Source organism: Eublepharis macularius, chromosome 19 (genome assembly GCF_028583425.1).
Source record: "Eublepharis macularius isolate TG4126 chromosome 19, MPM_Emac_v1.0, whole genome shotgun sequence".
In the NCBI taxonomy this organism is placed as follows: domain Eukaryota; kingdom Metazoa; phylum Chordata; class Lepidosauria; order Squamata; family Eublepharidae; genus Eublepharis; species Eublepharis macularius.
The window spans coordinates 23,887,003-23,893,002 of NC_072808.1; positions in this window are offsets into that span (position 1 = coordinate 23,887,003).

Consider the following 6,000-nt stretch of genomic DNA (forward strand, 5'->3'; position numbering starts at 1 on the left):
CGCAACCAATGAGTAACCTGCCCCATATAATAAGGATAATCTGGAAGTGCCTTCCACCCACCCACCTTTAATTTTTCAGAACTGTGACAAAGGAGCTAGAGAGACTGTTACGCTCAGCTCAAGAAAGCAATTGCCACACACCAGAAGCCTCCAGCCACCGAGGAAGGCGAGGCGCTGGCTGGGAGCCGGCCTCACCCAGCTGGCAGAGATTTAGTATCTCGGGCACAGCTCTCGGGCACACACAGCAGGCAGAGTCTGGGAGGGAGTACTTGCCAACCCATTTTGGCATGCAAGAGAGATTGAGGTTGTTGGGAGGTTGTTGGCTGGAGGCACCCAAGCTTAAGGCTTCATCATAGCACAGGGGGGAAAACCTAGGAGTTCTGGCTGCTTGTGCTGCCAGATCAAAACAGCAACGGCAGCAGGAGAATGAATACTTTGTCAGTACTCATAGCAGCTGAAAGAGGGGCCTGCCTTTTAGGACATCCATTCTGGCTTGGGTTGTCCACTCTGACTTGAGAAATTCCCGGCATAGGATGGAACTCAACAGAGATGTGATGCCATATTGGCTGATTCCGCACACGTTGGATAATGCACTTCCAATCCTCTTTAGAGATCATTTGGAGCTGAATTTTTCGAGTGTGAAACAAAAAATCCACCTCCAAACGACAGCTAAAGTGCATTGAAAGTGCATTATCCAACGTGTGCGGAATCAGCCATTGTCATTTCCTACAGGGGAACTGATCTCTGGGAGAACTCCAGGCCGCGCCTGGAGGTTGGTAACCCTGATTCTGGCCTGAGTCTTGTAACTGCCTTCTGTTTAAAAAACTAAGCATTGCCACACCCCTCTAAAGGCAAAAAAAACTTACTGGAGAACATAAGAGCAGCCATGCCAGAACAGACCAACGGTCGTCAACCTCGCCCTGTGTTCCGTTTCTGATACAGCGAAGCAGCAGCACCTCGTGGCTGCAGTTGCCCCTCAAGCTTGGCCATCATGCCCCACAGAATGAAGGGGTGAAATCAGGAGATGGCAGAGCAGGCTGTGCCACTTCCAGCCGCAGGCAGGAAGCGTGTAAGGATCTTCTGACACTGGAAGGCTCAAACACAGGGAGGTGGAAAAAGTCACATGAACCGTGCTCCCAGCATTTTCTCTCTCTCTCTCTAAATGCTAGGCATGTAGAGGTCTGGTTTCGATTGTGGCACCGGTACAGGGAGAAGGAGGTAATGCTTCCCCTCACCTCTGAACTAAAACTGCCTGGGAAGCCTCTATTTGCCTCATCTGGAAAAAAAATACAGGTACAGATACAAAGTTATGAATTTTAAAAATCCACATGTCACCTGCCTTAGTGGTGTAAGGAACTGCCAATTTGACACCTTCCACAATGGTCACTTAAGGGCCCCTTAACACTTTGAAAAATAATGTACATGGTGCAGCCACCAAGTGGCAAAAATGGCACTTTGGTAAAAGTATCTAGTTTGCATACGTAGTTCAATTATATACATAGAACTTGTTACCGTCACAATCAGCATTTATGACTATGATTGAGTTACTAGACTTGTGCTAGCACAGCCTGGCTCTGCCTACCCTGGAGCGTGGAGCTTCAACACGTGTTTCCGTTTAATCTTGAAATGGATGGAAGAGTTGGCCTCATGCCCTTGCTGTGAATCTCTGCAAAACTGTACACACACACACACACCTTAGGCCACAAGGAATGTAGCTTACTGTCTGTCTTTCACCCAGACAAGCTAGGAAGGGAAGGTCTGTCTGGAGCATCTAGGCAGTGGCCTCTCTCTGCCACTACTCTCATGCATATACAGGTAGGCAGGGCTTTTTTTCTGGGAAAAGAGGTGGTGGAACTCAGGACTGCACAATGACGTCACTTTGGGTCAACTGGAACAAGGGGGGAGTTTTTAAAAGTTTAAATCGCCCTTGGCGAAAATGATCACATGGCTGGTGGCCCGCCCCCTGATCTCCAGACAGAGGGGAGTTTAGATTGCCCTCCGCGCCGCTGTCTGGAGATCAGCGGGATGGGCTACTGGCCATGTGACCATTTTCAAGAGGTGCCAGAACTCCTTTCCACCGTGTTCCTGCTGAAAAAAAGCCCTGCTGGTAGGGCTGATGCCCAGGCCCCTACGTTCTATTTGGGGGAAGAAACAGAGAGCAAAGAGCCTGGAAAGAAGGGGGCAGGGGAATTCTGAGGGTGATTCCTCTTTGGGGCTGCAGCAGGAATCCTAAATCGGTGGTCAGAGAAAGGGTATTTCAGACAACAGAAAACCCGGGGGGGGGGGGAGGCGCAGAGGATGCACATTGCCAAGGCAAATCTGCTTCCTTCTCAGCCAGGTCTTGTCTTTCTTCCAAAGTCTTCTCCATCTTAAGAACTAGTTGGTTCAGACCAACAGTGTGCCATCAGGCCTGGACCTTGGGATAGAAGTTGAGGGTCCCAAATGCACAGGCTCAGCGTCCACCTCCGCCCCAGATGCAGACTGTCATTCGCAAGCCCTACTGAAAACAATGTAACTTACTTCTGAGTAGACAGGCATAGAATTAAGTTCTACCATGTGGTTTTTGTCTGTGGAGATGGAGGGAAAGTATGACACACAAGATACAGTGAACTCGTGTACAGTCTGTGCACAATGCCCTTGATTTCTTTCAACACATGTGCCTTGAGCGATTCTCATTACAATTCAATGCACATACAGCTGCGCGTGTGATACAACTCCTCCACCACCCTATTTATCCATGCACCAATCCACGGCTTCAACTGCAAAATTAATGCATCTTGGCTCTTTCTTACAAACAGGTACAGGCAGGATGTGTGTGTTCTCTCTAGTAAACAGAGCTTCTGTGCTTTTCATTTGAAGTATATATTCCTAGCTAAAGCCCATACAACCTTTAAATCACAGACTAAATTTGCTTCCATGTGGAGGTTTTATTCTGGTTTGGCATCCAAATTGGAATTTTTTTTTTTGACATCCATAAGATGTCATACCCTCAGGGCCAGATCTAGGGTTGCTGGCACCCAGGGCAACTCAAGTCTGGCCTCATGCGTGCGCACAGCGCACACATGCTCCCAGCGCACTGCGGAGCACACTGCATCACGCACTGTGGAGCATGCTGTCCCACACAGCAAGCCAGCTGCCCCAGCGCACCGCAGAGCTGGTGGCGGAAGCGCAGGTGGCTGGGAGGCCGCCTGTGCAGTTTGCCTGCCCCGCTGAGGGAGCGGTCAGTTCGCCATGTGGGTGGCACAATGACGGGGCAGCAGGCTTGCCGCGTGTCCCCTGCTCTCACGGCAGGTGAATGGCATGGGCGGGCTCCCACTGCCCTCTGCTCAGCCACCCACGTGCTCCTGGGGGCTGGCAGCTGCGCCTGGTGCCCCCTCTTTGACGGCACCGGGGGGGCAGACTCCCCCCTGCCCCCCCCCCCCGTCAATCTGGCGCTGCATACCCTAATTGTCCACTTTCCAGGTTTTCTCCTTCTTTGCTGTAATCTTTACATAATTTGGTTTTTTATACAAGTTTTCTGTAAAAGTCCCTTTGCTATGTGGATAGTGTTAAAAAAGGAGGGTTTAATGCTGTCCCCTTCCTCATGTTCTAGAGGGGGACAAACCCAAAGAATAGAGCCTTCAGGGCATCTGTTTACTCCTTGCTGCCCTGAACTATCCTTCGATGTGTAGATTGCTAATCTCAGGCCTTCCTCCTCATGACATCCTTCTCTTCCTCCATTTGGCACACAACTATCTCTTCTCTCCATCTTGCACCATGGATGCAGGATTTGTCCTGCAATCCATGCCCATCCTTAGACAAGCTTGGTAGATAGGGATCTCTCTCTCCTCTTTCCTATCAAGTATGGAGTTCCTACAGTAAAGGACTCTTATTTCTTTTCTAAACCTAAGATAAGTTTGTTATTTTCTCTCTCACACTCATACCAGCTAACAAGCTCCAAAATACCCATTATGTTTTCTCTGAAATTGATGCTACTCTGCTACTCTCTGACTAGTTTATGGAGGCCCAGTGTTTTACCAATAAATGGGACAACGTGTGTTTTTCAAGGTCTCACAGGTATTGGTGCTATTTTCCTTGATTCCATCCCTCATAGCCGCCGCCACCACCCCACGCCACCCTTAGACTTTGGATTTTTTTTAAAAAATCAGCAATTGCTAGCACAATAACATCACAATGATATATTTCCACAATCTACTAGCTCCTCTGAATTCCCAGCTTTCGTTTTTTTAAAAAGCAAGTTTCTAAGAGCTAGGACTACAGACATTTTTTTTTAAAAAAAGGAAAACTAGAAATTCAGAAAAACTTGCAGCTAGTGGAATATCTCATTTTTGCCTTGTAGTGACCTGACTTCATCAAAGCCCAGCAGCAGTGGCCGTGGGTGGCTGAGGCACAGAAAGTGGGGGGGAAACTGCCCAGTGTGGGCACCTCGTGGCTGCTGAGAAGGCCTCTGCCAAACTACGCTGCATTTGCAGCGGCAACCAAAACTGCACGGGGAAACATCAGCCTGTCATTGCTTCATTGCGCCACTGCAAACATGATGCAAGTTCACGGCTTATTTTAATTATGGTTAGCTTGTGAAAGCAGGCTTTGGTTGGGGAAGTTCACTCAGAGCTTGGCCTGCCTTACAAATGACAGTTAAAATGTTGACTAATAATCCATAAACTTTCTGCAGCCCGAGCGCTGGCTGCTGCTGAGAGTCCTTTATTAGGAAGTGACACTCCTGAGTTCACAGGAGACCTCTTACCTGAGAACGCTCAAGTGTTCTAAAAAGGTTTTTGTTTCTTAACTTACAATTGTGTGAAAGTTTGCTTCCTAAGCCCTATAGAACCCATACAAAGAGAAGTTACACTTGTTGGATTCCACCAATTGTTAGAGTCCTTTGACACATTTCTTCCAATTTGAAGCCGTTTGAACCCAGGCTTCTGTCCTCTTCTTGGGGAATTACAGCCCTCCAAGAATAATACAATCCCAGTAATAACACCAACATTGTGTATGGCCCAGGAAAGGTTTCCCTTTTTCTTTTTCTCCCTACCAGGCAACAGTGAAAAGACACCTTCAATGGCTTCTCCGCCATCTCCTCTGTATGGTGAAGAGAAAAGACCAGCCAGGAAGCCAACTCAGGTTGGGGTAGGGGGATCCCTGAGGAGGTGGGCAGTGGAGAGCAGCATGCCTCCTTCTCTACTGCGAGGCTCAGAGGATTGGGTTTCTTCCCCTTTCGGTTCCGGTGCTGCAAGATGTCAAGCCTGCCACTTGGAAGGTGGAAAAATGGTCACCCCCTGTGTAAGATTACATGTTTGGGGAAGGAATCAATACCACACCTCAAATTTCCCATATAAAAAGATTTGCTTCCCTGTTTGGACATGTATTTATTTGTTTATAAGTCTTTCTCACTGAGATCCAAGGCAGATTACAGCAGTGAAAATACAATAGAGTTGACTCCTAGGACATTCACTGAGGAAAGTACAATAATAAACAATAGTTAAAACATTCGGGGAAACTGATACAATAGGGAATGGTAGCAGAAAATTTTTAAACAAGCATAAAGCCCAGCACAGAGATTAAATCTATCGGAAAGGAAGCGTAACTAATTTCCATGGCATGTTTAGCAACATGGCTGGAGTGACTCTGGGGAAGGTGAGTCCAGTAGCACCTTTAAGACTAACCAACTTTACTGTAGCATAAGCTTTCGAGAACCACTTCGCCATGTATCTGACGAAGAGAACTGTGGTTGTATTGTCGAAGGCAACTGTGGTTTTCGAAAGCTTATGCTACAGTAAAGTTGGTTAGTCTTAAAGGTGCTACTGGACTCTTTCCTATCTTACCAGATGCGTGTCTGACACCGTGGCTTCCCACAGCAGCACCCTCAGAATATATCAATCCACTGTGAGACTATGATGTGGGCTTTGCCACACTGGGCAGGCGACGAGTGTGTGCAAGCAAGCAACTGCCTCAGAGTGCCGGTTGCTAAGGGTACCACCGGGTATATATGTGGAGTCTTCA